The sequence below is a fragment of the Chiloscyllium plagiosum genome, chromosome 6 (genome assembly GCF_004010195.1).
Source record: "Chiloscyllium plagiosum isolate BGI_BamShark_2017 chromosome 6, ASM401019v2, whole genome shotgun sequence".
Lineage (NCBI taxonomy): Eukaryota > Metazoa > Chordata > Chondrichthyes > Orectolobiformes > Hemiscylliidae > Chiloscyllium > Chiloscyllium plagiosum.
Window position 1 is genome coordinate 36,311,690 of NC_057715.1, and position 20,328 is coordinate 36,332,017.

At 41.7% G+C, this 20,328-nt stretch overlaps 1 protein-coding gene across 2 annotated transcripts in view; it reads right to left on the reverse strand.

Annotated features, from left to right (window-relative positions):
- Positions 1 to 4,511, reverse strand: part of slitrk6 (SLIT and NTRK-like family, member 6) — a 34,735-nt gene extending 30,224 nt beyond the window's left edge. The window contains exon 1 of one of the 2 annotated variants that reach the window (XM_043691443.1): positions 3,290 to 4,511. The gene's annotated coding sequence lies outside the window, so the exon portion shown is untranslated. Of the gene's footprint in view, positions 1 to 3,112; positions 3,238 to 3,289 lie in introns of those variants that run through there. The other variant, XM_043691444.1, reaches the window with a different exon arrangement.
- Between the last annotated feature and the right edge of the window lie 15,817 nt (positions 4,512 to 20,328).

Here is a 20,328-nt window from a genome sequence, read left to right on the forward strand (position 1 = left end):
TGGTCCCATTTTCATCTCTAAGTCAGAGGAGTGTGGGTTCAGTTCCACTCCAGGCCTTGAGCACAAAGATTCTGACTGACATTAAGTGGGGATTGTGCTGCTTTTAGAAATAGATGACTCCAGAGATGGTCCCATGCAACTTTTCCTCACACCAAAACTAAGTGGATGGAGAAGATCTCATGGTATGATTTCAAAGAACAGCTTTTAAGGATATTACCTCCATTTGCAGGTCAATAACTATCATTCAATCAACACCTGTGCAAAAGACAAGCTTGAAGCATTTGTAACCATCATCAGCAGAAGTGCCAAGTGGACAGTCCATTCCTGTCCCCATCTGAAGTCTCCAACATTACAGATACCATTCTCCAGACAACGATTCACTCCACTCAGTTTCAAAGAATGGCTGAAAGCACTTGATACAGCATAAGCAATAGGCCCTGACAACATTCTGGCATTAGGGTTCGAGAACTAATTGTGTCTTTACGCAAACTGTTCTACTCAGCTAACCTGGTCCATTTTACCATTTTACAAATATCAGCAAAGTGATGCAAGGTATTGTCCAAAATGATATCAAACAGCACATACTCAGCCATATCTGGCTCATTCACACTCAGTTTACGTCCATTAGACCCATCCATCTCCTGACCTCATCTGAACCCTGGTCGAAACATGGTCAAATGAGCTGAATTCAACAGGGAAAGCAAGAATGGCTGTCCTTGACATCAAAGCTGTGATTAACCAAGTATGGCATCAAAGAGCTGTGGTAGAACTGGAGAATGTTGATAGCAGTTCTCCACTGGTTGGAGTGATAACTAGTACATAGGAAGACTCATTGTTGCAGGTCAATCATCTCTGTCCATTTGCGACTTTTAGATACAAAAGCAGATTGCGCCCATATGCAACAGGATCTTAGCATCATTCAGGCTTGAGCTGGTAACAATTGTGCCTTACAAGCACCAAACAATGACCAAGTTCAATAGGAGAGAATCTAATCATCTCCTCGCAACATTCAGTGGTATCACATCACTAAGTTCCCAATTATGAACATCCTGGAGATTATCATTGACCAGAAAATTAACAGAACAAAAATGTGCAGGGCCGGTGAATTGACCGTGTTAAGTCGTCCATAGTGTTAGATGCATTAGTCAGAGGGAAATGGGTCTGGTGGGTTACTTTTCAGAGGGTCGGTGTGAACTTGTTGGGCTGAAGGGCCTGTTTCCACACTGTAGGGAATTTAATCTAAAATGCAGTTAGTGCATAGCATATAAAACAGCTGGAGATTCGATGTTATAGTGAAGACCCAGAACATTCTATTTTGGCAACATTGTAAGCGTGCCTGTACAAACCTTATATCGAAATTTCTATCAAAGTTTTCGAATACATGGCATTGCTCCAGTCAACCACTTACCTTGATCTTTTTCTTTTAAAAGTTATTATTTGTTTGATGTGAGTTATTTTCTCAATCGAAAGTACGTCTTCATCAATTCTCCTTCTGGGCTACGAGTCCAGTTTTGAAAACTGGGACTACAAACTGCTTCAGGCAATAATTGCCTGACCGCCTCAAACGCTGGCGGGATTGTGGACAGGTTTCGCAAACCCTGAGCAGCGTAGCGATAAGAGGGGCAAGCTGTCACCAACAATGGCCTGTGCTCTTTACCTTAGTCCGGACGGCTGTGGCAAGCTGTTAGTACAATTTTCTGGTTAACTGCCAACATGATTGCCTGCTCTGACCTGCTGCTCAGATTAGGATCCACTGTAAATGTAGGTCAAAGTGATTATAAATCGGGAACACAGACATGCACTACAATTATTTGCTGAAATGTCATTTCCACGGAAGTCGTTTTACCACTCAGAAAATGCCTGGTGCACATTGTTGATCCAATATTATTAATTTCTGGTAGAAATCCCCGTCCGGGATATGTGTGTGTTTGTATCTGGTCCTCTGTTTTCTGAGTCCAGCTGCAAATAACCGAAACATTTCACCACTTCCGAGGAAGCTTCCGATAGGATCGAGATATCCCGAACTGTTTTGCAAACATGATTTGGAGATGCCGGTGTTGGACTGGGGTGTACAAAGTTAAAAATCACACAACACCAGGTTATAGTCCAACAGGTTTAATTGGAAGCACACTAGCTTTCGGAGCGACGCTCCTTCATCAGGTGGGTAGTGGAGGGCTCAATCCTAACACAGAATTTATAGCAAAAATTTAGTGTGATGTAACTGAAATTATACATTGAAAATTTGATTGCTAAGCCTTTCATCTGATAGAGGACGTGATAGTTTCACTTCTTTCATTCTTTCACATGAAAGAAGTGAAACTATCACTGTATTCTAACAGATGAAAGGCTTAACAGACAATCAATTTTTCAATGTATAATTTCAGTTACATCACACTGTAAATTTTTGCTATAAATTCTGTGTTAGGATTGAGCCCTCCACTACCCACCTGATGAAGGAGCGTCGCTCCGAAAGCTAGTGTGCTTCCAATTAAACCTGTTGGACTATAACCTGGTGTTGTGTGATTTTTAACTCTGTTTTGCAAACGAACGTCCGCAGAAGGAATTTCTCACAAGATTTTGACTGAGCCCCGATTTGGGGGCGGGGGAGGGGGTTGCTTTACGAATACCTACACTGAATTTAATTCATTCTCCTAAATAACACTATACCACAAAGGCAATTACTCGGCATGCAAACACAACTGGGCATTAAATGTTTGACACCATTTGACTGTCATCGTTTATTACTTTGCAAGGGCTATTATAGACTTACTTAAAGTCACAGGAACAGGACTTTATAGGAACAATCGTGTCTGGTATCTCGAAGGTGATCCTTCCAAAGGGACAAAATCGCGCGAGCTCTCCAAGCCCTTCATTATATTCTCCTTTCATATTGTGCTAAAATAACTCAAATTCCAGAAAAAAAGCCACCTACCCCAACATCAAGCAAGCACCGGCGTCAATAACTGTTTACGCCGCGTTTGTATTCACTGGACACTTTTAACTTAAGCCAGGAAAGCAGCCTATGTGATTTCTCTCTCTTTCCCTTTCCCTTTGATGCGATGCCTTGCTGGACGACACTGGGAGGAAGCAGCTAGGAAGGAGCTCCTCTTACCTGCAAAGCGGCCGGTCTGTCCCAGAAACAGGTTTTCAAGTCGAGTGAGATCCGCCAGTTATCTGGGGAGCCACGCGAGGTGCAGCCCGCATTTTGTCTTAAAGGCAACAAGCGGCGTATCAAACAAACTGCGTTTTCTAAGACAGGATGCAGGTGTAACGTTTAAGATTCACTTACCCGTAAGTGCAGCCTACCCAGAAGCCGAGTTGCACAGGTTCTCGGCGATGTAGATTGGCAGAAGAGACAAGCGAAGTTTCCTCTCACTCGGCGTCTCCTCTCAGACAACAGAATAGTCTCATTTTGATCCGTGCTATCAGTGTCCCAACAAGTCCGGAGTTATACTGACGCTGGCGCTGTGTGGAAGTCAAACACACGCTTGCAGGAACTTGATTTAAAATTTAAAAAAACACGATTCTGAAGAACTGATACTTCTCAAAACTGTGTTCACACTCCAACAGACACGACCTATTCCGGTGACAGTTTCCTCAGATGCTGTGACAGTTTTATAATCGGTTTCCTTTCTTCTTTCTGTGGTTCCTGTACAATAACGCCAACAGCAGAGAGAGAGAGAGGGAGAAATACAGAGCGGAATACGCGCTGGAGCTGCAAAGCTACTGTTTTCCTGGTGTTCTCTCAGATTGCCAGAGGTTTTTGTTTAGGAGACTTCTTTTGACTTCTGAATCAGCTCAGAAGCCCTGCCCCCTTCAAACTCGCTTTAATCAGCTTTCGTTGGAAAGGCCGGGAGCTCCACCCGAGCGATTTGCATGAAACCTCAGCCCCTCCCTTTCCCACCCCCTGTCCTCAGTCCTACCTCAACCCTCCCGAACCTCTCAGAGGTGAGCAGTAATTCTCAGAGGGGCGCCGAGACTGAGCGCGTCACTGCAACATTTCATGTTCACGCTGCAACGTTAGGGAAATGCACGGCTCTGCATCGGTCCTCAGGAACAGTTTTTTTTTGCCTTTTGGACCGAATTCATTTGATTGGAAACATCAAAGCTTTGCGGATTCCGGAATCTTAAATGAAAGCAGCAAGGGCTGGAGAACCCAGGCAGTTCCGGCACCATGTGTGGAGAGAGAACGAGCAGTCTCTCCACAGACTTTGCTGAGATTCTCCAGCATCCACGGTCTTTTTTTTAAAAGTGTTGAACCGGTGACAATAAACGGCTGGCAAGAGGGGAAGAGTGATGAGGAAACATGAGTAGAATCCAGGACACACCGTGGGACAGTGCCTGAATGGACCTGTCCAACTCTTTCAAGCCCATTATGGGGAATATGTTAAATAAATGATGTGAATTTTACCAATTACGTGTCCAGGCCTGAGATTTGATCTACACCAGCGCCCTGCCAGTACGGTGCATTCTCGCTAGGTTGGGTAGGGAGTACTTGGTTAAAGTAAAACTGACCCTGATCTTCAAACAAACAGTATGATAACAAGATGTATGCCGCTTGCAAAAAAGAAAAGCCAGGCACACTGACACTTTGACTCGGTTTGCCTTTCACATAGAATGTAATGTGGTTTCATGCATCCGTATGTGCTTCTTTCTAATCGAATCATACACTTAAAAAAAACTTTACTCTGGTAAGAGATAAAGCATTGCAGCATCACACACGATAGCAGTAAAAAGTAATTCTTGCTGACTGTATTTTGTGATTTTAACCTTTCGCTGATATACTTCCCCAAAAAGTAAAATAGAAAATAGCTAATGTCTCGTTTGCAGTTAGTTGTATGTACACTCCCGTTCGACAGGCAAACCAGACCCAGTTAGTAGTACTCATCGCAGACTTCTTAAAACACAATGTGTGGGGTAAATGCCTGATTTCAAATAAAGATGCTACACAATATCTTTTTTGTTTCTCTCCCTGACAAAGGTAACACGAACTTCTGGCATCAAATCGTTCTCATTTGCTTTGCCAGATGAACTTCCCCCGAACACAGCCACACACTCCTTTCGGCAGACCCAACCGCTTTGTGAAATTTATGGCGTTCCAGCACACAGCTAATTGTCTCACTATTTGACATACGAGTGGAATCCTGTCTGGGAGGGGTTTTTTTGCCCCGTGAATTTATGGAGTTGACCACTTCAGTGTGGCCTGATTACTTTACAACACCACCCTAATGACATGTCTGCATTACAGTGACAGCGAGCCGGAAACAAGATTTTGAACTGCAATTCAACATCGCCCTCTCCTGACCGTAAACCATGCAGGAATAATTGGCAATCCCGTCAGTGTTGCAGGACATCAGTTTTGTTTTGAGCACGAATTCTTATACGTCCGAAACCGTTTTGCTGCCCCTATAGTTTAGTGTAGTTGCACATCTCATTAATGATTAAATAGCCACTTCTCTTCAAGCGTGAAATATGCCGTGCACAGATATTTATTTTAAATGGTTTACTTTTGGCAAACATTTCCTTTAATAACGCATATTATCTAAACATATCGTGGGCATTCAATGTTTCAGTGCATTGATTTCAGGTAGTGTTATTCTTTCTCGCACTGTGGTGTGATCACGAAACACATTTCAGTCTATTCAGTCATGCTATAACACACCTCTGGAGCAGGTGCGATTTGAACCAGGGCTGCCTCACGCAGATACTGTATAGGGGGACTACCTAATGTCCTAATAATGCACATCATAATCTTTTCTAATCAACCAGCTCAGACATATAATTATACAGGTGCCTCCTAACTCAAAGTTGGGGCACGAACAGCGCGCCACAAAAAACACCGAATATCGCACATTATAGTTTTTAAAATCAACTTGCTAAAGAGATATTACGATACACCACTGGAGCAGGTACGATTTAAACTTGGGTCTCCTGGTTCAGATGGAGGGACTTTACCATTGCACACAAAAGCCCAGACACATTGCATTTTTTTTCTTATGCGATGATTGAACCCTGGAGCAGGTGGGACTTGAACTCACGCCTCTGGAGAGAGGGACACAACTTCTGAAGAGCCTCTCAAGCACACATTTTAACTTTTTTAAAACTAACCATGTTATTGCACACGTCTGGAAGCAGGTGGGATTTGAAGACGGACCTTTTGATTTCGGGGTAGGGACTATAGGACCCTCAAGCACTTTATTTTTCATTATGCACCCTCCTACCCACCGCCCCCCCCCCCCTCCCTCCCTCCAGCAGGTGGGACTTGAACTGGAGTCTCTTCATTCAGGAGTAGGGAATGTAGGGTCCCTCCAGTATGGAAACAGGCCCTTCGAAGACTAACCCATCCAGACCCATTCCTCATATTCACCCCTGACTATGGGCAACTTAGCATGACCAATTCACATAACCTGCACATCTTTTGGATTGTGGAAGGAAACCCATGTAGACATGGGGGGAGAATGTGCAAACTCCACACAGTCACCCAAGGCAGGAATCGAAACTGGGTCGTTGGTGCTGTGAGGCAGCAGTGCTAACCACTGTGCCACCGTGCCGCCTACTACTGCTGCATCACAAGGGCACCCTCAAATGCACATTACATTAAAAAAAAACTATTTTTCCAATCAACCTGTTCAGAGACGTTATTACATACCTCTGGAGCAGGTGGGACTTGAAGCTGGGATTCCCAGTCCAGGGGTGGGAAGGAACTCTGCCTCTGCACCTCAAGAGCCCCTATACTGGTGCAAAATGCATGTTCCAGGTGCTCCTACAAATGTGGACTTGTTCACTTTATCCTGTGGTTTTTAATATTGCTCATGAAATAGACAGGCAGCAATTATATCCATAGCTAATGGGAAAATAGTTTGACATGGAAAATGTATATCTGAACCAGAGTTGGAAATAAATTGCAAAGATGCCAACATTTGTGAAATGTGTTAGCTGTTGGAAAAATGATTTAATTCTTTCTAAACCACAGATGCTGATTTATTACAGTTGTGCAACATCAATTATAACTGTAAACATTGTGGTGCAGTTTCCGATGGTTAGGCTTTAGTACATGCTTCATATAAAAAGAAGTCATTTGCATAATCACAAATGATTTTGCATGAACCAGCAAAAACGGCTACTGGCAGTGCAGAACAGAATTTTTTTTTTCACTTTACTTTGGCACACATAGAAGTGGCAAGTGGGCAGGTTCACTAATTTAGCAAAAAGTGAATTTTATCATACATAGACAAAAAAAATTAGGAAGATTATCTAGCCCTCTGATTTTTTAAAATCATTCATTAATTCATTCACTGGCTTGGCCAGTATTTGGTGCCAATCCCAAACTTCCCTTGAGAAGATGGTGGTGAGCTGTGGTCCATATGGTTTGGCTACACCTACAGTGCTGTTAGGAGGCAAGCCCCAGGAATTTAGCCCAGCCTGAAGGATTGGCAATATAGTTACATGTCAGAACAGTATGCAACTTGGAAGGGAACTTGCAGGTGGTGGTGCTCCCATGCATCTGTTTCCCTTGCGCTTCTGGGTGGTAGAGGCTGCAGATTTGGAAGATGCTGTCAAAGATCCTTGGTGAGGTGTTGTGGATTCAGTAATGGTAATAACATTGAACGTCAAGAGGAGGATCAGATTATTTCTTGTTGGAGATTGTGATTGTCCATTTATCTTGCCTTGACATTAAATTCCATTGCTGTAGTTGAATCCCTGCCTATTAACATTCAGGTAGTTACCATTGACCAGATGGAGAACTGGACCATCTATTTTAAGACTGCAGCTACAAGAACAGGTCAAAAGCTAAGAATCCTGCAGTGAGTTATTGAATTTGATTGAACAACATTGAAAATTACTTTAACAAAGTTAATTGGAGCCATGACTAATTTCATTAATGTGCTCAAAGTAATTTTTCAGTATGTTAAATATTTTGTGACCTATAGAAATATTTAAAAGAAAAGGAATTTGTCCATTGAAGAAAACTAATACAATTTGATCAATCAGTAGAAAAATTCACTGTTGACTTATAGGCATTGTGGCCAGGGCTAGATTTGGCTGAACTATTGTTGAACCATCATAAAAAAGATCACAAGATCTTAAATGTGAATAGTTTTCATTATTTTTGATAATTCCTGCATCCTTTGGGCTAGTTTGCTCAGTGGTACCTGGAGTGTGTTGACATCACTGCCATAAAATTGTGGAAAGTTGACCTCATTATGTGCTTTCTAACTTTTCATCCAGACATATGTATTGATGTTGATTCATGCCGGGCTGCTGAAGTGAGATGTATAGCAGTAAAATAACTCAAAGGAGAAAAACACTGAGTTAGCATATTTTCCCAAATTTTACTCTTGTGACACTGTTTTAATATGTTTAGAAAAAAGATGAACAAACTTGTCACTTCCTCAAATTTTGCTCATAATGTAATTTTAATGTGAAGAACACTTTGATAGTCATAGGATATTCTTGACAGTTGTTAAGAGCAGATATGGAGTAGCAGGAAGTTCTTCTGATCTTTTAAAGTAGAAGATAAGTCTAGAGGGAACACTATCAATATTAACGTACTCCATTATCTAGATATTCAACAAAAACTGAAGAGAAAAGCAATCACTTATCTTGAACAAGATAATCATTATATTAATCACAACATCATTCCTTAGAATCTCCCCTCTCACTGAGACAAGTCAGGAAGTGGCTTCACAAAGGAAATTGGTATTTTGATTGATCATCACAGAATTCCTATAGTGGGGAAACAAGCTATTTGGTCCATCCTATCCACACCAACCCATCGAAGAACATTCCACCCAGAATAGTCCTCCCTCTATCCTATCCATGTAAATGTGTATTTCCCATGGCTAATCATCCCAGTTTATACATCTAAGGACACTAGATGTAATGTGGCCAATCTGCTTAACACAGACATCTTTGGACAGTAGGAGAAAATCGGAGCACCTGGAGGAAACCCAAGCAGACACAGAGAGAATGCATACTCCACTCAGCCAGTCAGCTGAGGGTGAAATCAAACCCAGGTTCATGGTTCTTTGAGGCAGCAGTGCGAGTCACTGACACACTGTGCTGCCCCACATCTTGGGAGCTTCATAACTAGACCTAGTACCTGGATGTTTCCCAACCTACATCCATGATTGCAACAGAGGCTAACCCATGAGATTACAAAAAATTGCAATTTACAAATGAAAACATTTGGTCATGCATGAATATGGTCAATTTATCCCTAAGAGGAAGTGTCATGAGTGCCAAGTGCTTTTTGTCACATTAGGTCAGATGGACATTCTTCATACATATGTCAATACTGTTTCAGGAGGCTTCACTGGTCACTTTGAATTGTTGTCATCAGACATCTGCAGTTTTTCACCCTTAAGATTCATTGGATAGCAATCCAGGCCAGGAACACTAGCTAGTTTGTATTACTTAATCTGTTAGTAGCTTAGGAACATAAGAGCGAAGGAGACCAGTCAGCCTATCAAGCTTGCTTTACCAGAAAATAGGATCATGCCTGAGTATTCACTTAAATGCCTCCCTTACACACTATCCCATATGCCTTTAAATAGGGTGCCACAGTCCCTTTGTACATTTACACGTTTTAACATTTTACCAATAATGAAATACTCTGCACATCTGTTCCTTCTATTGAATGGATAATCTCAAATTTTCCCACACTATATTCAACTGTCATTTTCTTATCCATTCCTGAAGTCTTTCCAAATTGTTCTGAAGCTGCTTTTCTCTTTCTCACAGTGAGTACTTAGTTTTGCGTCATCTGTAAATGTAGAAACATTACATTTAGTCTTCAAATTCAAATCAATGCAATAAATTGTGAATAGCTGGGACCAAGTAGTGATCCTTGTAGTACCTTACCAGTCACAGTCTGCCATAGTGAGAATGGCCCATTTTCTCCTACTCTCAGTTTTCTGTCTATTAGTCAATCTTTAATTCATACCAGTACTTTACCTTCTATCTCATACACTTTAGCTTTGCTAACCAAATGTTTGTGGTGGCCTCTATGAAAAAACCTTCTGAAAATTTAAGCCTACTTCATTCTGCTTTTCAATTGTGTTTGTAACTACTTAAAAAAAAAACCCACAGGTTCATTAACTATGACTTCTCATTCACAAATCCTTGCTGACTCTGCTCAATCTGATTGTTATCCAAATGTTTATTTACCACATCATTCATAATAGTTTCTACCATTTTTCCTGTTACTGATGTATTAGAATTAGAATCCCTACAGTGTGGAAACAGCCCTTCAGCCCAATAATTCCACACCGACCCTCCGAACAGTAACCCACCCAGACCCACTCCCCTAACCTATTATCGTTAATTTACCCCTAACTAATGCCCCTAACTGACATATCCCTGAGCACTATAGGCAATTTAGCATGACCAATTCACCGAACCTGCACATCTTTGGATTGTGGGAGGAAATCCACACAGACAGACATGGGGAGAATGTGCAAAATCCACACAGACAGTTATCTGATGTTGGAATCGAACCCAGGTCCCTGGAACTGTGAGGCAGCAGTGCTAACCATTGAGCCACCATGCTACCCATTATACAGTTAATAGGTCTGTAGTTTCATGTTTTGTCAATCCTGCTTCACTAAATAGTCAGACATTTGCTGACTCCTCACCCTCAGGTACCATTTCAGAATAGAGTTCTGGAAGCTGAACACACTGCATCCTCTATCTCAATAGCAAACAGTTTTACCATCCTGGGATGTAGAGCATCAGGTCCCAGGGACCCATCAACCTTCAGTTTTATTAATTTTTCCTTACTATACAATTTCATTCAATTCATCATTTTCCCTTGATCCTTTGGGTCTAAAAAATTGGCAGTTTTTTTTTGTTTATTCCTCAGTGAAAGCAGACACAGAGCAATCATTCAACTTTTCTGTGATTTCTCTCATGTCTATTATAAACTATCTTCACTCTGTCTGTGAGGGTCCACCTTTATATTTGCCAGATGCTTCCATTTTACCTACTTGTATAATCTTTCAAGGTTTTTGTTGTTTTTCCTTTATTTTACATGCATATTCTATTCTCCATTTCCTCATCCGTTTCTTTACTTGTCCATTACTGTAATCTAAAATCTTCCAATGCTTAGGTTTATTACAATTTCTGGCAATTTTATAAGATTTTATAGCATTCATTCAGTCCAGGTTTATGTTTAATTTGTCTATCTCAATAAAACTATAGACTGTGCAAACTTATTAGGGGAATTCTCATGTCATATAATACCAGTATTCATGGTCAATCTGCATACATTATTTGAATGGAGATTTACATGTCTATACAGAGAAACCTATTTCAATCTAATGGGAGACATGTCATGTGTGACAGAGCAATCACGTTTCGTCTTTGTCAATACAGATAATTACATTGTTTCATTTGGACAAAGTAACCTTATAGGCCTCTACTTCATGTAGCGCAGTCTGTACTGATGCAATTTGATTAAAATTAAGGTTACAATTAACTTTGTAACTTATAAGTAACTACATAATTTCTTCACAGGTTAGTTCATCAAAAGTATGACAGACTGCTTATCTACAGCATTATTCAGGTTGTCATTAACACCTATGCTTTCTGTGCCCTTTAGGACCTATCAGATACTTCAACCAATAGGTTCTAAATGAATTTATCCAGCTTTCCCACAGTACCAGAACAGCTAAATTACTACAGACACAGTTTGGTAGCGTTGCAAACTGCCACAAGTTTATTACAGAATAAGGAACAGTAAGACTCTAATATTAACAATGCAAGTACTAATCCTGCCCATCAACCTTCGTTGCTACCATACTTACTAAAGTTTTGTATAACTTGTGTTGGATTCACAATGTCATTGTTCTCTCTCTCTCTGAATTCAGACGGTCAGTTGGTCTTTAGCTTCACCATGCTGGTCACTTCTTCTTTGTCTCCAAAAGGCCCAAGAGATTGATCTGCAGGCAAGCCTTGTTTTTATACCTTTTTGGATGGTTTTCTCAAACCTTCTATAGTTCTGGCCAATCAGGAATACTCATTTAATGGTCGAAAATATTATCAATCATTTGGATGGGTTTGCTAATGTTTATTTCTTTGTGTAGCAGGGCCTGCATGCCTTTCTGTTTGGTTTTTGTTTTTTTGGTTGATATGTTGTTGAGGATATGCCTGTTCAGGATAACTGTTCACAAGATGTGCCCTTTTACAGTATGCTGATGTCATTCGCATCTGTCTGCTGTGTTTATACTGTGCCTAGTTTCTGGGTTTGCAATTTGGACAGCTTTACTTGGCCAACATGTCCTGTACACAGCATGTCTTGCTATTCAGCCAAGTTAGCAATCTACTTGTGTTTTAGCAACCCTGAGGCTGCTACACCTATTTATATCAATTATTTTCATGTATTTTACTTTCAACATTATTTTAATTTACAACTCCATCTTTACCTAATTTTATCATGTTATACATTTTTCTTCTGAGAGGCATAACAGAGACCATTGAACTGCAACTGCACATTTAAGGTTGTTGTTAAGTCCTGGTAATGTGAGGCTAATCTGCGTATTGAAGAATCAGGATGTGAGGTTTGTGTTGCTGCCTTTGGGGAACACCTGCCAGTTAGGGAGTCGAGAGTTTTATGGCCAGCCCTTTCTGGGGTCAAGGAGCTGCTAGGCCACTTGATCAGGAATTGAGGACCTGACAATAATGGAGGAATTGCCTGGGAGGCCATAACCAAGTTCAAATCCAAGCTTTATCAGGATGAGGCCTTTTAAGTAGACTTCAATTGTCCATTTAAGGGCCTCATTTAACATCAGGGCAGGAGGCAGTGAAGGGTGCTGCTGACGAAGGCATCATGAAAGTTTCTAGACTGGATTTAAGGGTTTAGCCAGTGTTGAGGTGGGAGGCAGCAGGATGCACTCGTAAAACCCTCCCGCTCAATAATATATCTGCAGCCCCTTCAAAATATGCCTCAGGCAGGCATTAAATCCCCGCAGACAATGCTTGCATGACATGTTTGGTCACATTTGCTCTATACCTAAAGTAAAAGCATCCTCTGATTGGCTTCTCTTTCTATTGGTATCGAGACCAAATATTCAAGGCATGAATAAAGATAACCATAAGCTCATGAGCTGGTCAAAACACTCATGGCACTGTCACCTAATACATACGATTACATCTGACAATATTTTCAGACGATAGAATTGTTGAAAGTGAATGCAGAGGGGAAGCTAATTCTGCACTATTCCAGTTGTGTATTGAACAATAAATTTATAACAAAAATCAGAAGGGTAGTGATCAATAAAGAGAATATGACTCTACAATAAAGGCAGAAAATACTAGAAATGCTCAGTGAGTCTAAGAAAATCCATAAGAACAGAAGCACAGTTAACACTTCAGGACAGCTAACTATCATCAGAAGTTTTAAATTTATAGAAACAAAAGTTTGGTTGTACAAAGTTTGGGTGACACATTTCACCAACTTCCTACCCTGGCAGTCAAGCTGAAAATTATCACAAGTACAGTGTCAATCTTTCACAGACGGTACATCATTGTGAAACATTTGTTTCTGCAATCCACTTGACAAATTTGGTGAAGAGTGTTTACAGGTCTAAATGTTAATGCTTGCTGTAAAACTCGTTGGTGAGTACATTAAACCTTTTGCTTCCCTGTTGTTGCTACCATGAGGCTTAATCCATTTTGATGTGTAGATAGGAAAGCTGCATGTAAAATTTAAACAAATGCTTCAGCAGGTCTTAGCAGATGTGGAGATTGGGATGTGGGATATTGCTCAGTTCCTGCATGGAACCAGTTGACAGCCCAGTGCTACCTTCAGGAAGGGTGCAATGTGGTCGGGGTGGAGGGGAGGTGGAGGGTGAGGCAGACGTGGTCATGATTACAGGATAGATTATTTCGATGTCTGTTTAGACTTCACAGCAATAATAAATTATACTGGTTTTATTTGCTGACTTTATTAAGCCACTCAATACTTCATCCTCTTATTCTTTATAATTTCACATTCTATTTTGGTCCCAAATGTTTCATAAAGCCATGAGCCATGTGGTTAAAATGATCTTTTTGCAGAAGACAGGATGGCACTCCAGGTGTCCAGCTAAATGCCATCAAGACGGTTCTGACTTGAGTGCAAATATAAATTGGATAGTATTGGGCTGAAAGGTGGAATGTAACATTCATGCTATATAAATGCCAGACAATGACCATCTCCAATAAAAGACAATAAACGACCAACCCTTGACAAGTAATGGTGCTATCATCATAGAATTCTCTTCTATTGATATCCTGAGGGTTAACATTAGTCAGAAACTAAAATGGACCAGCTACATAAACACAGTGGCTGCAAGAGCAGATCAAACACTGGAATACTACAGTGTGTAACTCACCTCCAAGCTCCCCAAAGCCTGTCAACCATCTACAAGGCACAAGCACATTGGAACAGGAGTATGCTATTCAATCCCTTAAGCCTGCTCCGCCATGCAATAATATCATGGCCGTTGTGCAGCCTAACTCCAATTGCCCCTCTTAGACCCATATTCATTGAAATCCTTCCTGAATAAAAATTGTTTTACATCAGATTCAAATTTAAGAATTGAATTAGCATCAACAGCCATTTGAGGAACCTCCACTACTCTTTGCATGGAGAAATGCCTTTTTTTTTGTAAATATACTTTTGAGCAAAAAAAACCTTTTTTGACTTTACAAAAAATATGAAGTTATATAAAATATAACAAACACTATTATAATAAAAATGCAAATTACAATGCAACTACTGTCTACTAACTACTAACCTACTCTACAAAACAAAATAAAATTAAACACTATGCAAAACAACACCAATAAATAAGTAGTTGACTAAAAGAAACAAAAGAACACACAAGAACACAAAATAATAATGCTCGGCGCAGAGCTGCCAGACAAAAAACTGGAGCTTTGTATATATCCTCATGTTAACTCAGAAGTCCCCCTTCCAGGGCCCAGGGCTCAGCAAACCTAACCATCCTAGTTAAACAAATGCCCTAGTTAAGATAGCAGACAAATCTGTGTTAAATTACTCAAAAAGGGCTGCCATGTCTTATAAAAAAGGTCTGTTGTGTGGTGCACCATAGATGTGAAAAAATCCAAGGCGATGTGCTCCATAATTAATTTCCGCCATCCCAACAAACCCGGTAGGTTCTCAGACACCCAATTCATCAGAATATGCTTCCATGTACAGTAAGTAAGAATATTCTTCCCATGCCCATCTAAAGATGATAAATTCGGTAGACCTAGAAGGAGAGATGTTGGGTCTACTTTAACTTTGGTCCTCAATACCCTCCCTATCTCTCCCGCAACAGTGCTCCAGTAAACACTGTGGCCTGTAGCATGCCCAGACTACCTACACTTATTTTACATTTGGGACACATTGGAGATGCCTCTTTTCAAACTTCGCCAGATGGTACGGTACCAAATGAATCCTGTGCAGAACTTTTAACTGCATAGCATATGTCCTATTACAGATTGAGATCTTTCGCGGGTTCTCCCACATGTCCTCCTATGTTTCAGAAGAGATCTCCACTCCTAGCTCTCGCTGTCAGACTTCACATGACAGGTTAATATCCTGCCAGGCCCTGCCACCCAGCAGGCGATAGAGGCACTAACCGAAAGGGTGCTTGAGGCACGTAGCAACAGCCTCTCTGTATCGGGCTTATAGGGCTTAGTGAGAAGCATAGACTTCTTCTGGATGAAATCCCTAACCTGAAAAAAAAAGAAAAGATCTATACTGGGCAGCCCATATTTGCAGCTCAGTTGCTCGAAAGACATCATAACCTCCCCCTCAAACAGGTCTCCCAAACGGGAAACTCCTCTTGCTACCCATAGGTTGAACCCTGGGTCCACCATCCCTAGTTGGAACCCTGGCATACCAACTATGGGAGTGAGTGGAGAAGTCTTGGGTAAGCAACCCAACCCCAATGCACTGCCCTCCATGCCTTGACCATACTAATAACAATGGGGTTCCAGCAATGGTCCATAACTGTCCTCATCTTATCCATTAACAGCAGGTTAATAAGAAGGCACTTTGCCTGTGACGCCTCGACATCCAGCTGTATTGAGCCTGGATCGTTACCTATCCAATCGCATACAAAGGACAGCAGGGAACTCAATTGATACTTCCTGATGTCTGGGAAATCAAACTCCTCCCTATCCTTGAGGTAACTGCAATTTAGTAAGTTTGATGAGGGGCTGCCCACGACGCCAAGCGATGGAACTAAACCAACCCATAAGTTTCCACAACATTGACCTGGGAAGCATTATAGGGATCATGCGCATGGGATAAAGCAAACGAGGGAGGACATTCATCTTAATAAGGGCTATTTGGCCCAACCACAAAATTGGAAGAGCCTCCCATCTCTGGAGATCCCGCCTAATATTGTTGAGCAGGTGAACAAAACTAGTTCGAAATAACCGATCAAACATATGGTAATAAAGATACCTAGATATCAGAAACCTGTCCATGACCACTTAAAGGGGAACCTAAGGCCACCTTCAACCTTTGGCACTTCCTTAATGTCCACCAAAGGCATAGCCCCCGACCTTGCAAAATTGATTTTATATTCTGAAAAAGCCCCAAATGAATGAATACATTGTATCAGATGAGGTATGGAGGTCATCGGGTCTGATAAAAGCAGAAGGACATCATGCGCAAATAGTGTGATCTTATGTACCCTCGATCCAACTTCCAAAGCGGTTATGAGGACATTCTGATGAATGGCCTCTGCCAGCGGCTCTATCATCAATGTAAACAACAACGTTAAGAGGGGGCAGCCTTGACGACTACCCCTGCCAATCCTAAAGTTCTCAGACTTTAGCCCGTTGGTGATGACTGCAGCCAGAGGGTGGCGATGTAAAACCTTCACCCACCTAGCAAAGACCCCACCCAGCCCAAACTGCTCTAAGACATAAAAGAGATATGGCCATTCTACCTGGTCAAATGCTTTCTCTGCATCAAAGTAAATCACATCCCCTGGATCAAGTGTTGCTGATATACTTGGACCATATTCAGCAACCTTCTCATATTATTGGGGGACCTACAGCCCCTTATAAAACCTGTCTGGTCCTCTTTGATAATATAGGGCAACACCTTTTCCAATCTCAGCACCAAAATCTTAAATAGAATCTTAGACAGAATTTTAAAATCTGAATTTAATAGAGAGATCGGCTTGTATGAGGCATAGTCCTCAGGAACCTACCCCTTCTTAAGAATGAGGGAAATATTAGCTTCTCTCAAAGATAGTGGTAGGCATTCATGCATGTAGGAGTGATTGTACATCTCCAGCATCGGTCCTGACAGAATCCCTATAAACTCCTTGTAAAACTCACCGGGAGTGGCCTAACTGCCACCTGTATTTCCTGATCTGTCCAGGGGGGCATTGCAGAGAGAGCCCTTATCCAAGATTACCCCTGGGAGGTCCACGCTCTTAAAAAATATTTCCATCTTGGCCCTCCCATCCTGCAACCTTCAGACCGATGCAATGCAGTGTAAAAACTCTGAAAAGCCTCATTAATCCTTTTGGCATCACATGTAAGGACCCCAGTGCTGTGTCTAACTGCAGTAATGGATTGGGGAGCTCACTTCTTTCCTCGTCAGATACACTAAATACTTCCCTTGCCTATTCCCATACTCAAACAACCTTTGTCTAGCAAAAGCAAGTTCTTTCTTTGTGGTTTGTGTAAGGACTGAATTCAGGGCAGCCCCGAGGGCCGTGATCTGCTGTAGCTTGGTCACCGAAGGCCACACAAAATGTGCCGCCTCAGCGGCTTTCAGCTGTGTCTCAAGTAGACGTTGCTGCTCTCCCTTCTGTCGTTTCCAGCTAACCGAATAGGAAATAACTAATCCCCTAGCAAAGGCCTTAGCAGTCTCCCATAGCAGAGATGAACTACTCGCAAGGCGATGATCCTTAAATCAGCAAAAGAAGACAAAGTCAGGATAAGCACTCCGCCCATCTTCGGCTCCATGTCAACCCCAATTATGACTAAAAGAGAAAAAGAACAAAAAAAGCAAAACTACAAAAGGCACCCATAAAATTCCCCATGATAAAATCGAGTTATAAAAATATAATAGGAATAACATATTCCAAGATATTTTTTGAGAAAATGAAAATGATTAAGGAGAGAGAAAAAAAAGGGAAAAGGGAAAACACAGGGAAAGGAGGAAAAAGTGGACAAATATTTTAAAGTGTCCACAAAATTCTTGGCTTTATCCACCGAGTCAAATATATAAACTGAATCTGCGTGGCTGAAACATAGCACTGCCGGGTACCTCATGGAGTACTGGAAGCCTAGGTTCCTCAGGCTCTTCTTAATTTCATCGAAGGACTTCATCTTTTGAATTACAACTGTAGGAAATCTTGAAAAAAACATAATTTTTTTACCCTTTGTGCAGCAGTGCCTGTGCATCTTTCCCCAGCAATCTGGAAGCTTCTAGCACTCTTTGCTTGTCTCTGTATGTGTGGACGTGCACTAGGACCGGGAGGGGGCACTGTACCGGCCCAGACCTGTGCACTGACACTGGATAGGCCCTTTCAACGTGCAGCTGGCTGGACTCTATTTGACGGCCCAGGAACTGCAGCAGCCAGTATTCAAAAAAGCTGACTGGCTGCCCACTTTCTTCACCCTCCAGAAGCCCGACAATCTGAAGATTTGTCCTCCGACCTCACTTCTCCAGGTCATCGACCTGATCTCGCAAGGCCTGTACTTGCTGTTCCAGAGTTTGGATCCGTCCAGACGATGACTCGATCACCGCTTCAGAGCCCATGGTTCGACCCTCCACCTCCTCCATTTACGCCCCAAGGCCCCATTCATACTTTTGCAGGATGGACATGATAGGTTGGATCTGGGCGTGGATCTCCTCAATCACAGCCTCAACCTTCGTGGTAAGTCGCCATTGCTGCCGCCATTCCTGCAAGTCTGTTAAGTCCCTCGGGGGTTCGGTTGAGGGCGCTGCTGCAGCCTCTGGCATGCCCAGTGGTGCAGGGGAGTGTCCTCCCTGCTATTGTTTGCTCACTCCCTTTCCCTTTGGCATCCCTCCCACTCCCAAATATTAATAAATATGTGTTCCCAAGGCTTTAAATGAACAACTCTCTCATAGGAGTTAGCCAGGGATGGCAAAAAAACCAATGTGTCTTGGCTGTTAGCAGTGCTTTCTACGGCGGTTGGACTGAATCGCCGCCATCTTGTCGAGTCCCCAGAGAAATGTTTTCTAAGATCTCTCCTGAATGGCCTGGTTCTAACTCTTAGACTATGCTGCCTAGTTCTAGAATCTTTAACCAGTAGATATGGTTTATCTACCCTTTCTTTCCCTGTTAATGTCCTGAAAACCTGAATTGGATCACCGATCAACCTTTTAAATTCTAGAGAATAAAGCCTTAATTTGTTTAATCTCTTTTCATAATTTGACCTCTGAAGTCTAGGTATCATACTTGTAAATCTGCACTGAACTCACTCAAGGGCCAAAACATCTTTCCTAAGATGCAGTGTTCAGATCTACCTTTGGTACACTAAGTGGGGTGTAACTAGAACTTTGTATAACTGCAGCCTAACGTTTGCATTCTTATACTCTAACCCTTTAGAATTTTTAGAAGTCAGGAGTGTGATGGAATATTTCCCATTTACTTGGATTAATGCAGTTTCAGCACCACTCAAGAAGCTTGACACCATCCAGGACAAAGCAGCTCCCTTGATTGACATCACATTGACAAGCATCCACTTCCTCCACCATTGGTATTCAGTAGCAGCAATGTGAGTAATCTACAGTTTCTGCACTGCAAAAATTGACCAAAGATCCTGAAATGGCATTTGTCAAACCCAGAACCCCTACTACCTAAAAGAACAAGGGGAGCACACAGATGGGAACACTTGGAAATATGTCATCATATCTTCAGTGTAAAAATCCTGAAAACTCCTCCCCTACAGCATTGTGGGTCCAACTACAACACATGGATTCAAGCGGTTCCAAAAGGCAGCTTGCTACTATCTTCTCAAAGGCAACTAGAGATGGGCAATAAAGACTGGCCCAGCCAAAGATGTCCACATCATGAGTGAAAGTAAACTAATGTTGGGCATCCACAATACAAGTCAGAGCCACAGTTGGCAGCATCTCTGAGGAATGGTCACTAGATCGGAAATGTTAACTTTGATTTCTCTTCACAAATGCTGCCAGACCTGCTGAGCTTTTTCTGTAGCACATGTTATGGAGCTTTGCACTTCAAACAAATCTATATCATGAGCCACTAAATTAAAGACTTAAGTTAAGTATTATCAATAATGATTACCAGAAACAAAAATAACTCTTACTGACAG